Source organism: Vulpes vulpes, chromosome 13, assembly GCF_048418805.1.
Source record: "Vulpes vulpes isolate BD-2025 chromosome 13, VulVul3, whole genome shotgun sequence".
In the NCBI taxonomy this organism is placed as follows: Eukaryota; Metazoa; Chordata; class Mammalia; order Carnivora; family Canidae; genus Vulpes; species Vulpes vulpes.
The window spans coordinates 149,914,495-149,940,124 of NC_132792.1; the positions used below are offsets into that span (position 1 = coordinate 149,914,495).

The 25,630-nt window shown below is 42.5% G+C and overlaps 1 long non-coding RNA gene across 1 annotated transcript; it reads left to right on the forward strand.

Moving 5' to 3' along the window:
* The first annotated feature begins 415 nt into the window (after nt 1-415).
* LOC112907149 (uncharacterized) lies at nt 416-17,969 on the forward strand. The gene is made up of 5 exons (XR_003232718.2): nt 416-2,900; nt 3,049-3,655; nt 6,951-7,234; nt 9,849-9,954; nt 12,779-17,969. It is a non-coding gene; the product is annotated as an uncharacterized lncRNA (long non-coding RNA).
* The last annotated feature ends 7,661 nt before the right edge of the window (nt 17,970-25,630 follow it).

Sequence of the window (25,630 nt, forward strand, 5' to 3'; positions counted from 1 at the left end):
TTGAGTTTCAAGAGTTCTTTGTGTATTGTGGATAAGAGTCCTTCATCAGATGTCTTTTGCAAATATTTTCTCCCAGTCTGTGACTTGGATCATTCTGGATCATTCTTTTGATATTGTCTTTTGCAGAAGTTGTGAATTGTGACAAAGTCCAGCTCATCAGTTATTTGTTTCATAAATTGTGTCTTTGGTGGTGTATTTTAAAAAACCATTGCCGTACCCAAGCTCATCCAGGTTTTCTTGTATGTTATCTTCTAGGAATATTACAGTTTTGGGTCTTACCTTTAGTTCTTTGATGTATTTATTTAAAGATTTTATTTATTTATTCATGAGAGACACAGAGAGAGAGAGAGAGAGTCGGAGACACAGGCAGAGGGAGAAGCAGGTTCCATGCAGGGAGGCTGGTGAGGGACTCGAGGATCACGTCCTGGGCTGAAGGTAGGTGCTAAACCGCTGAGCCACCCAGGCGTCCCTAGTTCTATGATATTTTTGTGAAAAGTATAAGGTCAGTGTCTAAATTAAAATTTTTTTCACAGGTAGATTCAGAGTTGTCCTACATAGTATCTTTTTAATATATATATTTAAAGAAATTTTGTAAGAAAAATATTGGTAACATCCTAGTAACCTCTCAAAGCATGAAGATGGCTGCAGAGCAGTTTGGGAACCCTTGATCTTTTAAATCAAGAGCCTCTACGGCCTGGTCCCTCTCACTGTGGCAGACTTAGTCCTTGGGACTTTCTATATATGTTCAGTTCTCTAGCTGGACCGAGCTACAGGCTGCCCTTTCTTACCTTGTTTCCACCAGAATTACTACTCCTAATTCATCTCAGACATTCCAGCTTTCACAATAGAAACATCTCTGGCTGAAATAATCTCATTTTCCTCTGGGCTAAAAGGATATTCTATTTATACTTCTGTTGATGGTTGATTCTTGCTCTGTTTTTGTTCTACCTTCAAGAATCCATATTTTGCAGGACACCTGGGTGGCTCAGCGGTTAAGCATCTGCCTTCAGCCCAGGGCATGATCCTGGAGTCCTGGGATCGAGTCCCACGTTGGGCTCCTTGCATGGAGCCTGCTTTTCCCTCTGCCTCTCTCTGTGTGTCTCTCATGAATAAATAAAATCTTTTTTAAATTCCAGATTTTGCTTTATAACACCCTTATTCACCTTCTGAAGCATACTTTCTGCCTTTATCACCAGCCAGGTAGGTGGCCTATAGACAGATCTGTTCAGGGACGGTCCCATCCTGCCTGGGGACCAGTTAACGTGAGCATGGTCATTTGGCTCTTCCCAGATTTGTGCGTTTTGGGTACAACAAAAACATTGGTGGGGCACAAGCAAAACCAGACATGGAGTCCCATATACGTAAACCTAAATATTTAAGTGATGCATCGAGAGAATAAACTGCTGAGTAAGGTATGTTTCATCCTCCTACTTTGACAAATATACCTTTATAATGATGGAGGAGGACAATTTCAAATTTGGAATGCTTGAACTCCTTGGAGTTCTGCTCTGGAGTGGGGCGGCACAGGGAATGATGACTCCCGTCTCCCTCCCCATCCCATCTGTCCCTGCTTCTCTCTCTTCCTGTTCCTGGCTCTCTCTCAGGTACCTCATGTGCAAGCCTGTGTGTACACCAGCTTGCAACCCATCCCTGCAAGCAGCTGCTCCAAGGCCACCCCTTCAGGTGATCTCACGCTGGCAGGGAGGTGGACCCCAGGAGGATGGGTCTGGGGGAAAGCCTCGCACATCCTGGAGGCAGGATTGGGCAGGGCTATTTGTGCAAAGGATTCTGGCCTCCCCTCTGTCAGGAGCAGGGTCTAAAAGAGGAGGTAGGCTCTGGGTGGCCAGATCTCCTTAGCCCTGAGGACTCCCCGTCCAGTGAGGAGAGATGTGCCTGGAGGAAGCATGTTTCTCAGACATTAATGTGCATGTGACTCATCTTATTTAGTAGGTCTGGGTAGGGCCTGAGATTCTGCATTTCTAAACGCTCCTAGGTGATGCCAACCCTCCCGATACAAGACCATACTTTGAAGAGGAAAAATTCGAAAGCATAGACCCAAGGCAGGGGTTCCTCTTGCCGAGGTAGGCTAACACTTTGGGAGAAATAAGATGTATTTTATAATAATTTAATCATCGACATGGATAAACTTCCAGTGGAACTTTAGCACACATTTAGGTTGCACAAAAATAACGTATGTGTAAGACAAATTTCAACGTGGTGTCCAGCCCACACTTGGGGAGTTCTTCCATCTGGTCTGACCAGGTATCATGACAGGCGAGTGTCACAGCTTTCTGTCCTAGCAGCTATTGTTTTCTAGACCTTTTTGAGCACTCGAACCCTCCCTGCGTGTGGCTCCCCCTGTGGCCCTCACCCACCGGTTCCTGACACGCCTGTTGGGACTTGGCTGTGTCTCCTGAGACCCTTCCTTACAAACACATGGTCTTACTCTTCCTCATCTTTTCTTCTTTCTTCTCATGTGTTTCCCCACACTTCTGGCAATTTCCTCAGTCCTCAAGGCCGGGCCTGCAACTCCCACTCACGTGCTCCCGAGTTGCTCACCTTTCCCACCGCTGGGAAGCGCCCTCCCTGAGGCCCGCCTTCGGGACTGTGGAGGCGTCTGCAGCCAGCTGCTGGGGCCACAGAAGAGAAGCTATTTATGCCTCTCGGAAATCTCATCATTGGGGCAGGAAGTGACCAACTTCCTGGCAAAGAATTCCCAAGAACATCTCCGCAAAGCGGGGAGAAAGAGAAAACACATCCCTGACGTACATAAATGATTTCCTTTCTTGCAACTGGCTGTGCCCCAGCCCAGCGATAGGCCTCAAGGCTGAAGAGCTCTTGCCAGTGACAGAAGCCCATCCCGTGTGACCCATTCAGGCTCGAGGCCTTGGCTGTGGCAGGTGGGTAGCCTTGCCCGAATCAAGTCGTACTTCCTGGGGCTGGAACTCTGTTTCCTATTTACTCTCTCTGCTCCTCTTGATCTTTTCCTAGGGTGCTGCCAAATGTTGGTTAATGCATAAAGTTCTTTTTTTTTCTTTTTGGCTACAGCTGAGGATTCAGCATACGTCAGAATGCTGAGTCAAGCAGATCGTGCACAGGGTATGGAGAGGGATGCAGACTTTCTTTTAGAAAGAGGAATGGCATGACATGGAGCCAGAGACTACCCTCCCACCCTACTCCCAGAAAACCCATGAAACACCAACAACCAAGAAAATCTACAGTGTTGACTGGAACATATGAGAACTTCATCTCAGGATTATGTAAGACATGGTATAAACAGGCTCTTTTCAGCGACATGATGATGTAAAGGGGACCAAAGGGTCAAACATGAGTGCTCTGTCTATGGTTGTCGGAGATGCTGTGAGGGCTTGCTGTGTTCTAGAAATGACCGAAGGTAAAAATCACTGCTGACTTTGGTGTCATATTGAGTCTTATTTTTTCCCAAATATTTCACTCCAAGTTCTAGTAGTCAATGACATGCCTCCAGCTGAAAAAGACTACGAACCACCACACTACTATCATTAAAACCTCAACAGGACTAGCCCCAAGAGCAAATTGAAACAAGAGTGTTGGTCTTCAGGGTATAATTTCCTCTTCCTGCTGTAACCTTCTTGCCCACAATTGTTGGCTTCCTGGCAACACAGAAAACTTACTGGTAAGTACATCCCTCTTACCATACCCCTCTAGTGCCTATGAAGTTAGAAGACTGACACATGAGGAAACCTTGTTGGAGCAGATACTTCTGCACATGAGTGGTTTGGACCTTCTTGGTCTGTCCAGGCACGCTGGCTATTCTCTCTGTACAAGCAGTGCTCACTGCAGCTATTTGCCTGATGGGGTGGCTGATGGACAGACTTTTCTGGCTGACAAATGAAGGTCCAAGGTTGTTTTCCTTCGTGGTATCCTTTAGGATGGTGTTCAGGAAGGTGGCCAGGGTGGGGGTCTGGTATAGCCGTGATTCACACCATAACTCCCTTTCCACTTGAGAGCCTCAAGTGTGGCTCAGGCTGAACCAAGTGGCTTTCCTTCCCCCAAATCAAGAGGTTGGGAGAGATATCATTCTCCTGTGTTGGTTGCAAAGTTCAACCTATTATTTTCCACATGTCCCATTTATTCTTTGTTTCTTTTCTCCTCTTTGTCCTCTCTTGGGTTGATTTTTTAATGATTCTATTTCTACTATTGGATTATTAGCTGTAGCTCTTAAATTTTTTTTTTTTTTGGTGGTTGCTCTCTATGGTTTTCAACATGCATCTTATCAGTCTACCTTCAAATAATTTTATAATTTTATATCATTTCATGTATAGTGAAAGCAACTGACAACAGTTTACTTCCATTTCTTCCCTCCTATCTTTTGTGCTATTGCCATACATTTTACTCCAACATAGGCTAAACCCCAAGATACATTGTAATTATTTTTACATGAATCAATTATCTTTTAAAGATATTCAAAAGAAATTTTCTTCTATAGTTGCCCTACTATTTGACACATCTGGTGCCCTTTATTCCTTTGTGTAGATCCAAATTTCCATCACCTTCCACCTGAAAAACTCCCTTAACATTTCTTCTTGTGGAAGTCTTCTGGCAAAAGATTCTTTTGGCTTTTCTTTGTCTTAAAGAGCATTTATTTTTGTTTTTGTTTCTGAAAAGATATTTTCATCAAGTATAGAATTCTAAGTTGAATTCTACCTCTTGCTGAGGTAGATATTTTTATTTTTAGCATCCTAAGGAGGTTCTGCTGTCTTGAACTTGCAAAGTTTCTGATAAGAAGAGTGCTATCATTCTTGTCTTTTGCTCCTCTGTACATCCTTTTCCCCTCTACTTTTAGGATTTTATTTATCTATCTATTTATTTATTTATTTTAGGATTTTAATTTTTATCACCAGCTTTTAGCAATTTGATTATGGTGTGTCTTGATACAGTTTTTTGTTTATTCTGCTTGGGATTTATTGAGCTGTTTGTATCTGTGAGTTTATAGTTTTCATCAATTTGGGGACAATTTCAACTGTAATTTTTTCAAAAACTTTTTTCTATTCTCCTTCCTCTCCTTGAACTCAAATTATAGATACAATTATAGATACATTACATCACTTAATACTGACTCACAGGTAATTGAAGCTCTTTTTTTTTCCCAGTCTTTTTTCCTTTGGACTGTTTCTATTACTATGTCTTTAATTAATTGATTTTTTTATATTATCTGATTTGTTTTTAATCCTATTCAGTATATTTTAGATATTGCACCTTCCTTCTCTAGAAATTTTATTTAGGCCCTTTTTGCATCTTCTATTTTCCCCTTCATTGTGTTTATGTTTCTCTCTATCTTCCTCAGCTGTGTTAATGTTCTTGTCTGCTAAATCCATCATCTCTGTCATTTCTGGGTCTTTTTCTACTAATGGATTTTTCTCCTGGATTTTCTCCTGGTTACAGATAGTATTTTCCTACTTTGATGCATATGTGGTAAGTTTTGCTTGGTTGTGGGATACAGTGAATTTTACATTGTTGGGCATTGGGTTTTGTTCTAATCCTTGAAATGGTACACATCTTGTTCTTGTACACATTCAGTTAAGTTACTTAGAATCAGTTGATTCCTGCAAGGCTTGCTTTAAGTTCTGTTAGGGGTGGATCCTCAGTGACAGTGAGTTTGGAGCTGATTTAGCACCACTGGTATGACAATGCCTTTCTGAGGACTTTCCCTGACACTGTGTGTATTATGAGGTATATCAATTCTGGCTAAGGGGAATAGAATTCTGTGGGCTCCAGGAATTTGGGGGGCTCTTGCTTTCCACTGTTGGGCCCCCCTCTCCAACCATTCCCCCATTAGCTTCATGTAGGATTCTCTCATACATGTGTGAATCAGTACTCAGCAAAAGACTTGATCTACAGACCTTCAGCGCTCTCACTCAGGGAGGTCTGTCCTCTCTGATATGCTGCCTCCCAAACTACGAATTCCCCCAAGATTCCCAAGCCATCTTGGTTTCCTTGAACTCCAATCTCTCAGTTCAGTAAGACCCCCAGGCGCTTGGGTTCTTCTCCTGACACTGCAGCTTGGGAACAGTCTCCAGCTAGTAGGCTGAAGCAGTCGTGGAACTGACCTTGGTTTTTTGTTTTTCCCTTCTCTAAGGGACCACAGTCATGTGCTGACTATTGTCCAAACCATTGTGTCATAGCTTGTCCAGATTTTTAGTTGTTGAAGTTAAGTAAATTCTTGGAGTTCCTGTTACTCCATTACAGTCAGAAAGCAGAAGTTCTCTCCATGCAGATATAATGATATAATATATGACATTTTAAATCATTATGTTTTCACTTAACAGTAGATCTTGGCCATTTTTCCATTTCATTGTATGATTCTGGTAAACATTGTTTTAAACTGTGTATACACTTGTTTACTTATCAAACAGCTACCTGTTGAGTAACTCCTATGCTTCAGGCTCTGAACCAAACAGGCAAGATTGCCACTTTCACAGAGGTTTTACTCTAGTGGAGGGAAAACAGGTAAGAGATAAGAAATAAATGCGCAAACCACAGAGTAATAAGAGCTATAAAACAGGGCAATATGTTAGAGAGTGACAAGGATAGCTATTAAAGATGGGTGTTTAGGGAAGTCATCTCCGAGATCTGGAATCTAAACTCTGACTGATTTAGGAGCAGCTGTGCACAGAGTGTTCTAGGTGGAGGGAACGCAGGTGCAGGAGCCCCAGTGACATAGCAAGCCCAGCGTACCACAAGAACAGAGGAGATCTGCTTGGTTAGAGTACAGTGAGCAAGGGGGAAGACTAGTACCAGATAAAATCAGGGAGAGAGATAGGGGCAGAGGCTTTGTGGTGGCAAAGTATACCACGCAAGTGTGTTATTTATTTACTTAATTATACCACTATATAAATTAACTTATTCTTGTCCTATTGAAACTTAGGTTTTTGCATTTTGTGTTTCTTTTTTTTTTTTTTTTATGATAGTCACAGAGAGAGAGAGAGAGGCAGAGACACAGGCAGAGGGAGAAGCAGGCTCCATGCACCGGGAGCCCGACGTGGGATTCGATCCCGGGTCTCCAGGATCGCGCCCTGGGCCAAAAGCAGGTGCCAAACCGCTGCGCCACCCAGGGATCCCAGGTTTTTGCATTTTGAAATGCTTTATCATCAATGACACTGCATTAAACATTTTTGTTTTCTCTTTTTATCTTCTATACTTAGAATTATTTCAATATGGCAGAGTTCCAGAACTGGAATTAAAGAGTCAGAGGGTATGTAGCAGAGGCTGTTGGTACCCCTGGGATCCCTTTTACAGTAAGAGTTGTCCTTCTTCCAACCCCTGCACTGCTGCTGACAACTCACACCTTGACCCACCAGAACCATCTCCCCGTGTGCCTGAGAATGACACCTCTCCACAGCCTACCAGCCAGTGGCTGACTGGTGAGGGGATACAAAGGCACCCACCTCCTTGCCTCAGTGCAGGACAAGCTGTGCTGCCATTTATACTCCAAAGCTCCCAGAAGAACCAGTTTGAGACCACATTTCTCCTGAAACCACATTCCTGTATAACTTCTCTCCTTCTCTATCCTGCTCCCCCCTCTCCTTTCATGATTCTTCTAGAGCACTCTCCCCAAAAGTCACCTGCAAAAGAATCTCCACATTAGGTCAGCCTACAACAGGATATGAACCTTCTGAAAGTTTCTGACTTACTAAATTCTAATTAAGAATTCTATTTGTAAAGGGGTGCCCAGCTGGGTCAGTCAGAAGAGCATGTGACTCTTGATCTCGGGGTCATGGGTTCAAGTCCCATACTGAATGTAGATTACTAACATAAATAAATAAACCTAAGAAAAATAGAACTCTATTTATAGAAACACTATGTTTACTGAAGACAATCTGAAATTTGCCAAGTTACCGTGAAGGGTAGAAAGCACTGGGAGGTGGTGGGTAAGTGGTTGAAGGATAACTAAAGGTCCTGAGGTGAAGGATTAGTTGTCGCTGATGACCACACATAGAAGGAGGATTAACATTCCATCAGCTTTGGACAGGTAAGGAACACAAGTCTGTGAAGATTTAGGAATAGCCAGACTTCACCTAAATCAGAGTAGCCCGTTTGACAATATCCACGTGAAGTTGTTGCCCCTGTTCTCAGCGACAATGAGAGCCTACAGGTTACCTCGCTGGTCCCAGAGCACATCTCATATTTTCCTCTGAAGGAGTCTGCCATTTGAGCCCAGAGGCCCTGTGGCTTTAACAGGACAAGAGAACAGAAACATTAAGGCCAGGGGTGGGGGCAACAGTCAGAAGAAAGAAGGAGACAAAATAAGAGAGGGGAATGAGGGTTCAGACCAGGAAGGAAATCACAGGCATATTGACCCTTCAGTCATGATTCTTTTTTCTCTTTCCTCTATGGGAAAAGATGACATCCATGGGAAACCTTCAGGCCAGCAGTGGCTATCACTCCCCCAACCCCCTCCCTACCTCCTGCTACTCTTGCCCATTCCCCCCATCTCCCTACCACCTCCCCATCCTTTGAAGAAAGGATCTTGCACAAAGGACCCCACACAGAGTGTTTAGAAGTACCCTCTTATTGACAGTCCGGGCAGGTTCCAGCCTGGCTCCCAAAGTAGATGGTAATTCTACTGCCAAGCATTTCTGAAGAGGCTGAGATCTAGAATCATTAACAAATTCATCCAAATGTCAGGAAACTGAGAAAAGACTACGTGCAGGAAGGCTGGATTCTTGTGCTATCTCTACCTACGTCAGAGTGAGAACAGCAGTGATTAAGGGCAGTAGTCCCCCTATTATCCATGGTTTTGCTCTCCACAGTTTCAGTTATCCTTTGCCAACTGTGGGCCAGGAGCAGATGATCCTCCTTCTGATGCGTCATCAGAAGGTTGGTTGTGGCCTAGTGCTACGTTGCAATGTCTGTCATTCCCCTCACTTCTCATCTCAGAGAAATTTTTTCATTTCACATCATCACAAGAAGTGTGAGCACAGTACAATGAGAGATTCCGAGAGGAAGATCACATCCATACAACTTTCATGATGATATATTATTATAATTGTTCTGTTTTATTATTAGTTATTGTTGTTCATCTCTTTCCGTGCCTAATTTATAAACTTCAGTATAGGTAGGTATGTGTAGAAAAGAAACAGTACATGGAGGGTTTGGCTTGCTAGTGTCCACTGGGGGGGTCTTTGGAACAAATCTCCCATGAATAAGAGAGGACTGTTGAACACACCTGAATATGCCCCTTATGTGCTGAATATGCCCCTATGTGCTGAACACAGTCCTTCACACTCTAATGTGGCATGTTCCTTGAGTTGCATATCCAGGTCTGTGGATAGATCTCACTGAGCAAGTCAAAGGAATGGTAATAACTGAAATTGGCACAGGACTTTACAGCTCCAAAATACTTTCATAAACATTATTATTTAGTTACCTCTCATCTGTAAGCTCTAACTCTGATTATTGTTGTTGTTTTAATTTCTGTAGATGAGCGTATGGAGGGTCAGAACAGTTAATAACTTGCCTAAGATCCCATAGCCAACAAGAGGCAACCCTTTTCTTCTGAATCTGAATTCTGTATAGTTCTCACTCTAGCTGCCTTCCCTCCCCCCTCTCTGCTCACTGGAGTCTTTTGGTGTCCTGATGTTCAGGGCCAAGAGTTCTGAGATCCTAGAATAAGCAATAGGGAGTCAGCCATCCATGAACTCCAGAGCCTGCTCTCTTTCTCTCACTCTCTCAAGGGTATATTCCCATATTTACTGGACAAGGAACATTCCAGCCTACTCTTTTTTATTTGGGGGTACAGCTCCCAACTTCTTGGACATAAGAAGCATTTCTTTCCCTCCCTGATTTGCTCCTCTGTGGCTCCCAAGATGGCAGGCCTCTCCACGCTGATGGGAAGATGGCAAAATGGGAAGATGGCAAGATGTGTGGACATATCCCTGGGAGCAAAAACAGTGAGCCCATGTAACAGCCTAGGTAAGAAGTGAGTGGGGGGTTCCTCTGGCCATGGTGGATGTTGAACACATTGTTTTATAACCCTGCCCCACTGGTTCCCCTTTCTCCCACACCTCCAGAGCTGCCTATCTAACTAATCTGGGATGATGGAATGCCATTTCTTTCCCTCATTACCCTACTTTAAGTATCATTACAAAGGTAAATGCTCTGCCTAAAACAAATAAATCACCTAACACACTCCAGGGAGAGAATTAAATTATTTCTAGATAATCTGTCTCTTTGGATTATCCACACCACTGGCGATTTCCCTAGCAGGAATAACTGGGAAGTAACAACAACAACAACAACAACAACAACAACAACAAATGGACTCACCTGATGCTCAGAGTCTTAGGGCTTATGTTGATTTGCAGACCAAGTGTGAAGCTTGCCATGGAAGGAAGTCCGTAGTGATGGCAATTGGGAGAATTTGTCATCCCAAGGAACATGGTGGTAGTATTTTCAGCATTTGCAAGTTCTGAGTCATAGAAAAGCATGCTGTGCTGTGGGGATAGACCCTGCTCTGGATTGGACGGCTTCCCAAGGCAGAGTCGACCAACAGGCCCGGGAAGCTCGTTAATCCTCTTCAGGGCGTCAGTACCATAGCCAACCCCAGCCATCAGTGAGCACAAATGCACTGCTGGGATTCCCAGGCTGGGATGGGGCACTGGCGGGTGCAGGCAAGATTTGTCCAGAAAAGGATATAGAGGAGCCTCTAGGCTGGAGGCCCACTCCCCTGCTCCCAAGAACAGAGGCAGCTTAGTCCAGGGAGGGCAGGGGGGAGGCTGTGATGGTGGCAGAGGAGTGGCAGCTAGAGGAGGACGAGTGGCTTGTAGCCCCAGAGAGAAATCACGCCTGCCCTTCCTTGGCACTGCAAAATCAAGTCAAGCAGCCATGCCCACACCTGCAGTTCTGTTGGCTAACCTGAGAGGTCCCTTGAGGGTAATTAGAGCCATAAGATTCTGCTTCTCTGGTCATGAACACTGAGCACTGATTTGGGAGTGAGAGACCTGCCACAGTTTGGGAGGCAAAGGGAAAAGAAGAGGCATCTCCCCTAGGAACTGCTGCAGTGATTGGGGAGAGTTCTGGGTCAAATGCCAAAGACCCAGGAGGTGTCTAGGAGCAGGCAGGCTGTGGAGGTGCTTTGTGAACTAGGGTTCCTCCCATCTCTAACATTCTGCTCTTCCGGTTTATTGGAGGAGACTGGATTAGCATGCGTTGAAAATGTACAAATGCTAAGCAACAGGAAAAGTAGTGATGGAGTCAAGCCTCCACTTTCTGCCTTATGTGTGATCATCGCAGACCTTGGTCAAGCCCCGAACCACTGACAGGAGGGCTGAAGACTGCACACAGTTCACAGAGGGCAAGTGTTGAGCACATGTGGGAGAAGGCAGGCAGGCAATTCTAATCCAAAGTCCAAAAAGCTGGTTATAGAGCAGATCGGAAGGAGAAAATTCTATGAAAAGAACTCTTCTTTTCTCACCTGAGGCTGAAAATCTCCCGAGGAGAGACTCTGCTATTGTTTTGGTCAAGATGTGAACTTGCTGAAGTCTGAGAAGATGACTCAGTTGTGCCCCCTGGAAAGGTAGCTGGCAGGGAGGGGTGGGTAGATGCAGATGGTTCAGGGCTGATTTGGGATTCACTGCCTTACCTAGAGTGATGCAGGAAGCTCAGGCCCCTGCCTTCTGTGGGCCCAAATCCTGTGACAGTTTCCCCCATGCAAACATGCAGGCAGCTGCCGTGTGACTGGTCCGAAATGTTTCTGCAACTGCTCCATAACTGTCTCAGGGGAAAATCATTTGGAGGTTAAGACAGGGAAGAAGGGAGGTATGGTGTTCTAAAGTTAAGCAGATTCGGGTAGGGCCAGGAAGGTTTTCCAGAAAACAGGGATTCCGAATCTCCTTGATGGGGAAAAAAAAAAAGCTCTATTCTGTCTCATGCATGATCTGCAAATGCTTCTTCATGTGCACTCGCCTGATGGACAGTGGTAGTACAGCTTTTAAACATTCAAGTTGGTCGAATCTCCTTTGATAGATCACAGTGAGCTGAGGTGAGAGAGCGCCCATTGTCCGAGGAGGCTGGGTCACACACTGAAATGTGCCTGGGTTCTGTTGACAGAAAGAACTGGGCTCCAGTCCTATCTGGGCCACTTATTAGTCATGTTTCCTTGAATAAGTTGTTTGACCTCTCTGATTCCACAAGATCTTTAATTATAAAATGGAGACTCCATTGGATGGGCCTGAGAATTAAATGTGACAATATGCAGCACGAGGCCAAAAGTAGCTCCAGGTGTTTCATTTCTGTGCATGTCAGAAGCAAACACAGTGGGAGGGCATGACCTGAGATGGAGCTGGATAAACAGGTGTGCCCAATGTGGGGCCTTAACTGTGCTTTCCTCTAATGAGGTGCCATTTGGAGGGACGAAAACCTGAACCCAGGGTGCCTATCCAAGATGGTAGCTTGTCCAGAGACTCTTCTGCATAGAACCAATGTTGAGCCCACCACACACGAGCCATATGGCCAGTGTTTCAGCAGTGCCTTGGGCAAACAGGGCCATCCCCAGAAACTCCCCCTAAGCCCAGGCTCTGCAGCTGTGCTTGGACAACACAACACAAAATGGCATTAAGTACCAGAGGCGGTGTCTTGGGCCTGTCTGTGGTGTGTCTCCTTTGCATTCATGAGAGAGGCTGAGAAATGAAAAATAATTTCAAAGATCACAAGCACGAACTTTTAGCAACACTTTCATTTTTCTTCTTATTGTTCAATATTACTTGTGTGTTCTTATATGAAAATGTGTCTCACACAGCCTAGTGTGTCAAACAAGAAAGAGGAATCTGAAGTCCCAGTGTCCAGCTCCAGTGCTATTAACCAAGAGAGACCTTGGGCAGATCCTTTCATCTTGTTGAACCTCAGTGATCTCATCTGCAAAATAAGGGGACTAGTGCCTCACAGGGTTGTGGTTAGGATCCATAAAATAAGGAATGTTGAAAGCCCTTAATGAACCAGGGGCCAAAGTGACACAAATGGAAGCTAGCTTTTGCTTGCCAAACATACATTGATCATCTGCTTGAAGCGTCTGTAATTATCAGGTTGACCTCCTGCACTAACATCTGAACCTGTTCCTTCTTCTTTGCTCCTCAATCTCTACCTCAGTCTCCCTCCTCCATCAGTCAAGAGAACTGAGACACTGTTGACCTCATTATGCCTGGGGCAGGTCAGATATTCCTGAATGGTCATTATGGACTCCTGGGGACAGACATGAGGATCCCAACTCGCTGGTGTGAGTGTGAGAGTCTTTTCTCCTTACCTTGCAAACCCTCTCAATTTTCTGGGTTGTTCCAGCCTTTTCTTCAACAGGGGTGAAGAGAGAAAAGAAAAGAAAGGAAAAGAAAAAGAAAACAAGATAAAAGAAAAGGGGACACAGGGGCACGGGGTATGGGATGTTAACTGCACGGCCTCTGAGTTGCCCTTGAATATGACAAGTGTTTCATGGAGAATCTCTCAAGTCCCTTCTCTGCTTTGTTCATCATGCATTCCCCTCTCAAACACTACAAAGGTTGTAGAGTACAAGGCTATAGCTACATGGCATGAAAACCAAGAGTGGGTGCAATTCCTGGCCATTCTGTGTGAATGTGACTTTATGGTCACTTGTTTATCTTGCTTTTAGCATAAATTACCTACCAATTTTCTTTCATTAAAAGATTAAAACCATTTTCTACCTATAAAATAATACATACAGAAAACATAAAATAAATGCAAAGAAGAAAAAAAAGATTATAATTCCACCACTGCTAACATTTTGGGTGTATCTCTTTTCACAACCACAAAATGTGGGTGATGATATGTATATAGTTTTGTGTGCTTTTTCACTTAATGTTATGCCATGAGAAATTTCCCGTAATGCTGAAATTCTGGGAAAAACATGGATTTTAATGGCTGTAAAATGTCTATCACACAGATGAATCATAAGTTACTTAACTGATTCTCTATTGTTCAACATTTAGACTGTTTTTATTTTTTCCATTAAAAATAACACGGCTATTAATATCCTTGGTACATAAGTGTCCATGCCTCTGATTATTTCCTTAACATAAATTACTAGAAATAGAACCAGTAGGTCAAAAGAGTAGGAGTATTTTTGAAAGTCTTGATATATGGTGCCAAATTGCCCTCCAGAAAATATGTACCAATTTGCCCTCCCACGAATAGTGTGCAATAGTACTCATTTCACCATACCACCACCAAGGCTGCATATTATCTGTTTTATTTTTATGATTATTTAATTTTTAAATTTTTTAATCTCTGTTTTAATCTTTGCTCTTTTATTAAAAAAAGATTTTATTTATTTATTTATTCGAGAGGGGTATAGAGAGCGTGAGACAGTAAGAGTGTAAGAGCAGAGGGCGGGAAAAGATTCCCCACTGAGCAGAGAGCCTCATCCCAAGACACTAGGACCAGGACCTGAGCTGAAGGAAGACACTTAACTAACTGAGCCACTCAGGTGCCCCTTATCTTTGCTCTCTAAATAAGTGAAAATGGATTTTCTTTATTTTTATGTAACTATTTTGTCCTGTCTTTCTAGCTATGGCACTTGTTTGTTATCTGTTTCATTCCTGTGTTCACCCTGCCTACTTCCAAACAAAATCTGAGGTGGTTCCAACTAGTCTGCAAGGGCAGTAATTTTCCCTCTTTGTAGCTTCTGTGATTGGTACAGTGGGCTTCACATAGTCAATATTTGACACATTTGGGGGCTATTTTTGAACCATAAAGAGATGTTCCCTAACAGAATAGGGTGTTCCTTCCTTTCCTCATGTATATGGCTCCATTATGTCCCAGTTTCCCAGCCCTCATTGCTCCTAAACATTTAATATTAAATACATATAATTATTTACTAATTTTGGGGAGAAAAAAGCAAAAACATATAAACAAAAAAAACCTGTCTCCTCAATTGAGTTATCAGTCACTTGAGCGCAGGGGACATGCCCTTTATTTCTCTTAGAAGAGATGAGTACAATGTTGAGCACATGTGGACATTTAATTTTTTATTAGTTAACTCATTCAGGTAACAAACATTACTGAGCATTCATCATGGGTCAAGCACTGTACTCAATGCTGAAGAAAGTAGCTCACAGTCTGATAGAAGGCATGGGGTATGGGAACATGCAGGATATTCTGAGGACATTTCGGAGAGACCTGAGGCCCAAATGGGAAGAATCAAGGAGGGCTTCCTGAAGGAGATAGTGGCTGGCAGGAGTTAGCCAATAAATAATCTGACTGAAGTGTTTCAGGGGCAGAGAGTTGCAATTGCAAAGTTTTGTCAGACAAAGAAAGTGTGGTGCTTGGAGGAGTTTTCTCCTGGTTTAGCACATTCAGAACTCAGAGAAGGACAGAGAAACTGCAGGAGGTAAGGCCAGAGAGTTGGCAGGGGCCATGAGATGTACAATAAGAATGAAGGTGACCAGTTTCAGGCTCCCACCAGTCAGTGTGTGGAAGGGCAACCCCACCATCAATATCACGCTCTCCCAAGCTCTGCATCCTGCCAGCTTGACTAAAGGAAGTCAAAATCATGGCAGAAAATCAAAGATATTTTCAGGGTCTTTTTCACCACGTATTTAGGGAACTCATTAGGGAGTACTTCTCTGTTTTGATGAAATAGTCTAGGTTATCACTTGCCCATGGCTAGCCAGGCTACAATTCTGCAGTCCCAGGCCTTCATGCTTCAACAAGAGTGCCAACCTAAGGCTGGAAGACTCATGTTGTCATTGGTACAAATACCTAGCAGTCTGTTGAGCTTTGTAGTGTTGACATTGGAGCATCACTGCTGCATGGGAGGACCCGAAAGTATTGCCACTGCTCTGGGGAAATGCTTCTATTGGGTACAGGTCAAATAAAGCTTCCACAGTGAGGCTGCTTGACTGCACTGTAATAGCTTTTGAAAATTCCACATGAGCTGCCTTTCTTCCAGGAGCCACACTTGCTGCCAAAGTGGTTAGTGAGACAAGTTCCAGTGCTAGCGTCCACCCTGAACCCAGAATACCATTCCCCTTGGGCACTCTGGCCCAAATGCTGCATTTGATTCAAGGAGCCAGATGCCTTCTTCTCTATGATGACTTAGTACTCTTGGGGCCTCTGCTACTTATCATCATGCCTCTCTCAGGCACTACCCCTTCCCCACCCCAGTCCATTGGATGACTGAAATCCAGCCAAGAACAAGCTTCAGACCCTTCCTCATCAGCTGAACTGTTCAACTTCTGTGTAAATCAGAGGATGCAAATATATACATAGAGAGAAAGGAGTTGCCCAAATGTTCTTATCAAAGGCATCTAAATACCATCTCCCACTCAGGCAACACACCTGGCTTTGTTAAACCACTTAGATTTAATTCTATAGGCAAAGAGAATCCAATAAAGTTTTTATATAGTATATTAGTATACAAAGTGCACTATACTAATTAATGATTAATATCCGTAATATACGAAGAGCTCTCAGAAACTGCTTAGAAAAGGCAAATCTGATAGAAATGGGCAAATAATCTGAACATGCAATTCATGAAAGAGAAAATCCAAATGTCCAATAAATACACTTAAAATGCTTATTAAAATTAAAGTAGTAAAGTGATGTCACTTTAAACCCTCTGGATTGGTAAAAATTAGGAACAGTGATAACACATACTACAGGTGAAAATGAAGAGGAAACATATACTTATAACATTGCTGGATGAAATGTGAATTGCTACAAAACTTTTTGGCAATCAGAGAAAGACCATAACAATTTTAATACTTATGTCCTTCAACCCAGCAATCCCACTGCTGGCCATCTCGTCTGTAGAAATAAATCATGGTACCAAGGATACATGTACAAAGGTGTTTATTGCTGTGTTGTTTGTGGTTGGCAAAATACTGAAAATAAAGTGAATGCCCACCATTAGGGGAATGACTGAATAAATTAAAGTGCACATACCATAGGGAGTGATGTAGCTGGAAAGCGGCCTTCCCCTTTTCTTATCTGAGAGGGGTATATGAGAGCTGCCGCTTTGACAGCTATTTTATGGGTTTGAAGATATGACTCGTGAAAGATTGCAAGGCAAATAGTTTGAAGGAACCTGGCTCCCTGATCACATTATGGAGCCATGGACTTCATACCTAGAATAAACTCTCAAGAGATTAAACCTCTGTAGTTGGGTCACTATTATGAGAAGCCCAGCACAGTATACGATTAGGTGAGCATGAGGAAAAGGTATGAAAGTACACCTACCAAGTTCTTTTTTTTTTTTTTTTCACCTACCAAGTTCTTAGCTTTGATTAAGTGGGGTGGGGGTGGGGTGCAGGAAGTAGAGAAAGAGAGGAGGGAAGGTATGGAAAAGAGTATTTTTTTTTTTAAAAAGTGCCCTCTATTCAAAACAAAATAGCACTATGATATTATCCCATTTATTTACAGTTAGATGGTCACTCTTTCCACTCTGTGGCATCTGAATCCCAGCAAGGAACAAATTCAGAATCTTCTCTCATATGGTTGAGCAACATTCAAAAGTTGATGGAGGAGTAGAAGTATCTCAGGGTAGTGAGATTTCAGGTGATCATTTCTTTTATCCTTATTTTTCTATGACTGTATTACTTTTATATTAATGCTGTATTATTTATATAATCAGGAAAAAAAAACAGCAAAGCTGTCTTCATTTCGAAACAACAAAAAATGACAGAGATTGGGGTAAGGTGAAGTTGCAGACAAGATCACCTGGGAAGGCATTTTAATAATCCAGGCAAGAGATGATGGTGGGCTGAATACAAGTAATGACAAAGGAGATGGAGAGATGTGGAATGTGGGTAGGATCAACAGGACATAGTGACTGATTGGAACAGGAGGGGAGGGATCCCTGGGTGGCGCAGCAGTTTGGCGCCGGCCTTTGGCCCAGGGCGCGATCCTGGAGACCCCGGATCGAATCCCACATCAGGCTCCCGGTGCATGGAGCCTGCCTTCTCCCTCTGCCTGTGTCTCTGCCCCCCCCCTTTCTCTCTCTGTGACTATCATAAATAAATAAAAATTAAAAAAAAAAAAGGAACAGGAGGGGAAAGCAAGTTTTCTAGCTTTCAATAAGTGGATGGAGAGGTATGGCCATTTCCTGGGATGAGGAACACAGGAGGAAGAGCAACCATTGAGTAAAGGACATGTTGCATCTTCAAATATTGATGCCTAGGCTGTACCCTGAGCCAGAATCTCCAGGCACATGTTACAGGTGATTTTAAGGCACAGCCAGGGCTGAGAGACACTAGTGAAGACTCCAACACAGGGCTGAGGACCAGAGGACCAAGAAGTTTGAGACTAAGAAAAACATTGTCAGAGAAGGAGAAGGAAAGCAAAAGAGAACATATCCCAGAAATCAATAGAGAAGGAGGTTTCTGATACTTAGCACTGTGCTTGGAGCATAATTGGTGCTCAGTAAATACTTATTGACTAAATTACAGAAGGAAGGAAGGGATAAAGGTGTCAAATATTGTCAGGGAGTCAAGAAAGGGAATGGTTTTAACTTGTCCATTGGACATGGCATCAAAGAAGTTACCTTTAACACTTGTGAGGTCAGTTTATATTGTTGAGTGGTGAGGACTGGGAGCAAAAGTGCAGTGGGTTGACGACTGAATGGAAACTGACCAGCTATTATATAAAAAATCTTGGTTATGCTTTAGAAATCACATTTCTAAAACATTTTGTGATACAGAATAATGTTCCCTCTACTTATAATAATATGATTCTGATTCGGGTGAAAAGTAGAGGCATAAGGAGCTAATTTAAGAGCTTATGCTCTGGAGCCAGACTTCCTAGGACTGAGTCTAGACTATGCCACTGACTCGATGTACAACTGGGGGCATGTCTCTCACTGGATCCTGGTGAGCCTGGCACACAGAAAGCACTCAGGGAAATGTCAGCTATTAAGTGTTAGACATAGATCTATACACATGGAAATCCACCAATGAGTGGCAAGATTACAAAGGTTCTTTTCAGTACAGTTTTGTGCAAATACTCTATAATGAACATGAACTACCTTTATAATTAGAGAAACATGTAAGATGATATTTAACAACAAGAACAACACAAGTTTTGCTGTTCAAGAAAAGATTTTTAAAAAGGGCAAGTGCTAAACTGTAGAAGATTGATATTTCATGTGCTCCTTATGGGACAGACATTTGGCCTTTCATGACTTTTGAAAAAGCCTAAAAGGGTTGAGTGTGATAATTGTGTGTGGGGGGGTGGGGGTGGGGGAGATGGGAAGGGAGCCTGAGTGCAGTTTGAAGAATCAGCCTTGGACAGGATATGTCTTCCTGTGATTAAGAAGGAAAAAAGTTGGGGATCCCTGGGTGGCTCAGCGGTTTAGCATATGCCTCTGGCTCAGGGCGTGATCCTGGAGTCTCAGGATTGAGTCCCGCATCAGGCTCCCTGCATGGAGTCTGCTTCTCCCTCTGCCTGTGTCTCTGCCCCTCTCTTTCTCTGTGTCTCTCGGGAATAAATAAGTAAAATCTTCTAAAAAAAAAAAAAAAGGAAGGAAAAACGTTGTGAGTAGGTATAAATGCAATAATTCAGGGGTACCTGCTTGCCTCAGCCAGTAGAGCATGCATCTCACACATTTTTTAAAGCTTTTATTTATTTATTTTTTATTTTAGAGCGAGAGGGCAAGCTGGGGTAGGGGCAGAGGGAGAGAGAGAATCTCAAGCAGACTCTGTCCCGAGCACAAAGCCCAACTCAGGGCTCAATTCCACGACCCCAAGATCACAATCCAAGCTGAGACCAAGAGTTAGATGCTTAACTGACGGAGCCACCTAGAATATGCAACTCTTAATCCAGCGTTGTGAGCTTGAACCCCATGTTGGGTGTAGAGATCACTTAAAATAAATAAATAAATAAATAAATAAATAAATAAATAAATAAATAAATAGTTTTAAAAATGCAACACTCTGTAGGTGCAGAGGCAGGAGATTGAGGACGTTCATGTCTTCTGAGAGAGGAGATATCGACTAGCCACCATATGGAATGAAGAAGGAAACTAACAACACAGCTACTACCAAGCGGTACCAAACACTAGCTTCGGATAGAGATGTGACTTTGCCAAGGCCCTGACCTATGTTGCCTCTAGGGTAGCAGATACATCCACCCTTCTGTCACACAGTTCTGGTGTGTTTGTGGCTTGCTCTGGATCCATGATTTAGTTGCTTCACATGTGAATTCTACTCCTTTTCCTTCTCATTTACAGAAATCCTAGTCTGCAAGGCCCAGCTCATTTACTTACTTATTCAGGTATTAACAGATCTGATTTCCAGTTGGTCTCTCAGAACCTCATCCCTTCTGGGTTCAGGCACTTGCAAAAGCTCCATCTATGCCTTTTCTCTTTGATACCTGCACTATCTGATCATGAAAGAGTCATTTCAGGACAGGAGCTTGCCTTGAAGTCTGACTTCCTGATGATTTTTGATTGGGGGCCAGTATTATATTCAGTCTGTGTATGAGTGTACATGTGCTTCCTTTAGTTCTGCTATTAAGGATTTAATTTACTGGAGGGGAAGCACCTGTAGCCCGTTTGGAAAAATGTGTAATGGCAATTCTCCCGGATGTGACCCACTTGACAGTAAAAGTTCCAGTGGAATCACTGTAGCCCAGTTCATGTGTAGATATAATCAGACATTTGGCTAGCTAGTTGGAAATGACTGGGTTCTCTAGAGAACTTAATTTTTATCAGGATCTCCAGTGCTTCCACCCCTCCATTTCTACCAATGCAGCACACCTCCTAACATATTTTTCTTTTACATCCTGCATGTATATGATGGCATATGCTCTGGCATTCTTAGCATCCAAGGTCCCTGATTTTCCCAGTGCATCTTCTTTACAGGTCGTCAGTCTCAAACAATGCAACCATCTCTTTTGTTCTATGTCAGGGCTATTGAGCCCTTCATAGGGCACAGGTTTTTGCCCCAACATGACCAACAGGGATTAGAGCAGCTCAAGAACAAGGATGTCACTGGTGGGAATCAGTGGGACTGCAGGACCAAGGACTGGCCCCAAAGTAGCCAGGATACTGGTTACATTTGGTGGATTATGCATATATGTAATATATTGAGGATAATGAAAGCCAATTTCTCGCTATTAGTGAAGGGAGTTACAGGTATGGAAAAGGGAAAGCTGAGATCAATCCTGCAATGTTGGATTGGAATTGGAGGTATTGGTGAAATCTCAAGGTTTTTAATAGATAGAAATAGATATAGATGTGTGGTTTTTTCTTTATATTTATAATTATATTTATATTTCCTAGTTCTGTCCACTGAGAGTACAGGGGCCTAGAAGCAATGAATGAGACTCTAGTAGGAAGGAGCACAGTGAACACCCAGATCCTGGTTTTTGAATATCACCTTGCATTAAAATGAATCAAGGGAATTGGCTAATTTCAGGGTAAGGGCAGAGAAGTATAAGATGATCCTAGGGCCTATTACCAAAAGTAACAAAGTACTAACATACCAAAAGGACACAAGAGATAACTTGAAGGGATTTCTACTGACCAAATGGGGGACAATTTTAAGATCAAAATAATAATAATAATAATAATAATAATAATAATAATAGATTATAAGTCATTGAGTATAAATTCAATGAGTCTATGCAATTGACATTTAACCAAATATTAACAATTTGTGGGGCTTATAACATATGTAGAAATAACTATACTCTACTATAATATAGTACTATATATACTATAATAATATGAAAGCCAGAAATGGAATAAGTATTATTATGTATTTTTTTATCTTATTCATGAAGTGATTTAATATTATAATGTTATTTCAAAAATATGCCTATGATAAGTTATGAATGTATATCGTAATTTCTAGAGCAACCACTAAAATAAACAAGACCCCATGAGAAATACTTATAATGGAACACAAAATATGTTTTTCTATATATAAAAGAAGCAGGAAGGAAGATGAAAAGGAACAGAGAACAGATGGGATAAATTAAAAATAAGTAGCAACAGATTGGACTTAAACCCAGTTGTATCAAAAATTACACTAAATATAAGTGGTCTAAATACTACCATTAAAAGATAGTCTGATAAATAGGATGGTCTAGGAAGGCCTCACTACAAAGGTGACAACTGAACAAATACTTGAAGGAAAAGAGGGAGCAAGACATGCAGATAACTAGGGTCCAAGTGTTTGCAGACAGGGAGAAGAACATGTACAAGACAGATACTCTTCTCAAAAAAGAGCTGATGAGCAGACATTGCTCAGAGCTGAGGCTACTTGGATTCTCAATAACTGAAATCCAGAAATATTCCTAGGATTATATATTGGTAAGTTATCATAGGCTTAGCATTTTGCAGAAATATTCCTTAAAATATGACTAGTTCTGCTTCTCAACCAGGCCTTTCCTGAGCCACTTATTCTCTGTATTCTGGTGCAAGGCCCATTTGGGAAAGGTACTCAGGCAAGCCTTCAAGGTTTATGGTGATAATGATCACGGAGTCATGGATGTAGGGATTGGAAGATATCTCAAAATGTCATCTTGTTCCAACCTCTTACCTGTGGCATGGCTGACAGATATGAGTTGGAGTTATATCCAATAAAAATGACTTCACACCTGCCAGTGCTGACTCTTCATCTGATAGAAGGCTCTATTAGAAAGCTCTTTTTTTTTTCTGTGGAGCACAAGCCTGCTTCACTGCACATGAATTTTTCTGCATGTAAGCATTCTTGATGAATGTCTTACCACATCTAGTGAGACATAAAGTAGGAGGGTTTCAATTTGACCATAAGTTTCTTGGCTTTCATCACCTTTACAGAACCTGTCAAATGGTTTAGATTTCAAAACTTAAACCCTTGGCCTTCACTAAACCTTCCCAGTACCTTCTGTCAAGAGGCTTCCTGGACTTTTGAAGGGAAAGTAAACCAAATGGGCGTTTGTTTCTCATCAGTGAAGGCAAAGTGCTTGTAGAGGCCAGCTAGTCTATTTTTGTCTGTGGGTCATGGTTGGTTGCCAACAACGAGCAGAGGGGTTTACCTGTAGTAAAGACCAGACACAGGGGTTGGTGGAGATGGTTACTGATACAAAATGAAGGCTCATGAACAGGACTCAGAACCTGGGAGTGTTGTCGAGATGGTCCTAGCTCCACCTTCAAGTTCAGGCCTCTCATTGTCCTCCTCACTTGCATCCTCTTCTCTGTAGGCTCAGGACTGCACTCATTCCTCTCCTAATAGAAAGTAGATCTCAAGCCTTTGGTTGGGCCAGTTCTTACTGGTTGGCCTCGTCTTACTATGAGACGTTCTGATTGTTGTTACTCTGAATTCAAATTGTCCCTTCCCTCATCCTCACTAACAGGGCTCAGCACTGCTTTGGCTGGATGCAAAAGCTGGGTGGGAGGACGTAGCCACCCGAGTAGCAGTAAATGTCAAAGGGAGCCAAGTTAGTCCCAGGGAGTTTCAAATTGACTCAAATTCAAAAACTCAGTATAGCCCAGAGAAACGCCAACTCCATAGGACCCCAAATGCTGGGGTTTCAGAGCCAGGGGCCACAGGACCAGGTAAAACTGGTATATTAAGGGAAAGTAGTTGGGAATAAGCCAGTCCAGGGTCCTGAACTACTTTAACATTCGCACTTTCCTTAAGGGCCCATGCATATTGCAAACATACACACGAATGAGAGTGAATTCAGGGTGGCTGTTTTAAAAATAGAGATTTTTAAATATAGATTTTAAAAATATAGGTTAAAATATATATATTTCTAAGCCCTGCTTAGAGATGCAGATTGAGTCAGTCTGAGAGGGACCCAGAAAGCTGTCTTTCGAAAACTTCCCCAGAGGACTCTGGTGTCTGGGAGTCATCAGCTTAAAGTGTTGGAGGTCTGGCAGATACTGGTACTGGGTCTCTCGTCTGTGGACATCTGGACTTCCTGCCATCAGCTGTGGCACTGTGCTCACCTTCACTTTTCTCTCACCTACCTTGCTGGTTCACATGATTTAATTACCTCAATGCCCAGTCTTAGCAGGTCTCTGGGCTGCCGTGAAGAGTGAGCTAATGTTAAAGAGTGCTTAGCATTGAACCTCATATTCACTCAATAAAAGTCCGTTGTTATTATCATCTCTGCTTGTACGATGTGCCTGAATTGTATGATTCATTGGACTATGCAATTATATCCCTTAAAGATTGTAGAATTAGGTCAATATCCTACTACTATTAATCCCTGGAATCTCTCCTCTTCTAGGAAACATCCTGTTTGGGTTCTCACTTGGTGCCAGTCTGACTTTCTTGGGTTTCCTTTCTATTCTCTTGGCAGGATCTGAAGCAGGTGTAAACCCCTTTGTGTTTGTTTGGAAACACTCTTGACTGGTTGGTTGGGAGGAGTTGGGCCTCCCACTTGTAGTGTTTTGGTGGTTTGTTTCCATTCTTTGTGGTTATGTTTATGATTGTGGTACAACTACTTGGAACTGAAATGTAGTTTCTTTGGAGGTGGGGGGATTCTATAGACACAGTGTGAAATTCTTTGGGCTGGGGAGGGTCCCCAGAATGTAAAACAGTATCTCTATTGGTTCTAGAACTACCCAGAGTGGATAGGATTCTACTGTTATAAACTAGAACTAGGGTACATTCAGGATTCACTCATCTGTTCATTTTTGTAGCTGATGTTTACTAGTACTTTTAAAGTGCCAGACACTGTACTAACACTGACAAGAAAAAGAGGGGCCCCATCATTCCAGCCCAGATCCCCTTTGTACCCCTCCTGTCCACAGATTTACAACACTATCAGGTTAAACTCCACTTACTCATACTCAGTTACTGAACACTTACTGTGTGCTAGGCTAAAAGGTTAAGACGATATACAGTAGCTTGCTTTTATCCATTTAGGATATGTTCCAAGACACCTGGTGGATGCTTGAAAATGTGGATATTATCGAATTCTGTATATACTGTTTTTTCTATACATACACACCTATGATAAAGTTTAGTTTATAAATTAGGCACAAGAGATTAACAACCTACCCAATAATAAAATAGAACAATTATAACAGTATAACTAAAATCAATGTGAATGTGGTCTCTCTCTTTCTAACTGCCTTATTGTATCATACTCACCCTTCCTCTGATGACATGAGATGATAAGATGCCTACGTGGTAAGATGAAACAAGATAAATGACGTAGGCATTGTGATGTAGCATTAGGCTACTACTGACCTCCTGATGATATATCAGAAGGAGGATCATCTACTTCCAGACCACAGTTGCCTGTGGGTAACTAAAACCTTGGAAAAGCAAAAAAGCAGTAAAAGGGGTGTGTGTGTGTGGGGGGGACTACCGTAGTTCCTTCTCCCAGAAGCTCATAGTTTGGTAGGAAAGGAAGCTCAGAAACATAAAGCTATCCTGTTTCAAGTCCTGTTTGGCATGAGTGAAATGTGCTTATTCTACCAAGAGCTTAGCTAAAATAGAGCTATAAAAGGAATGTGTGCCAAGTACTGGGGCATAAGAATGGTATGTTTGGTGCTATGCTCCGCAATACAGCAAAACAGTCTCTGCTTTTATGGAACAGAGTTTAAAAGTGTAGGCTTAAGAGTAAGAAAAATTGGAGGTTGTATCTTGGTTCTACCACTTATTTACCAGCTATGTGACCTTGGGCAAATTACCCTCCCTCT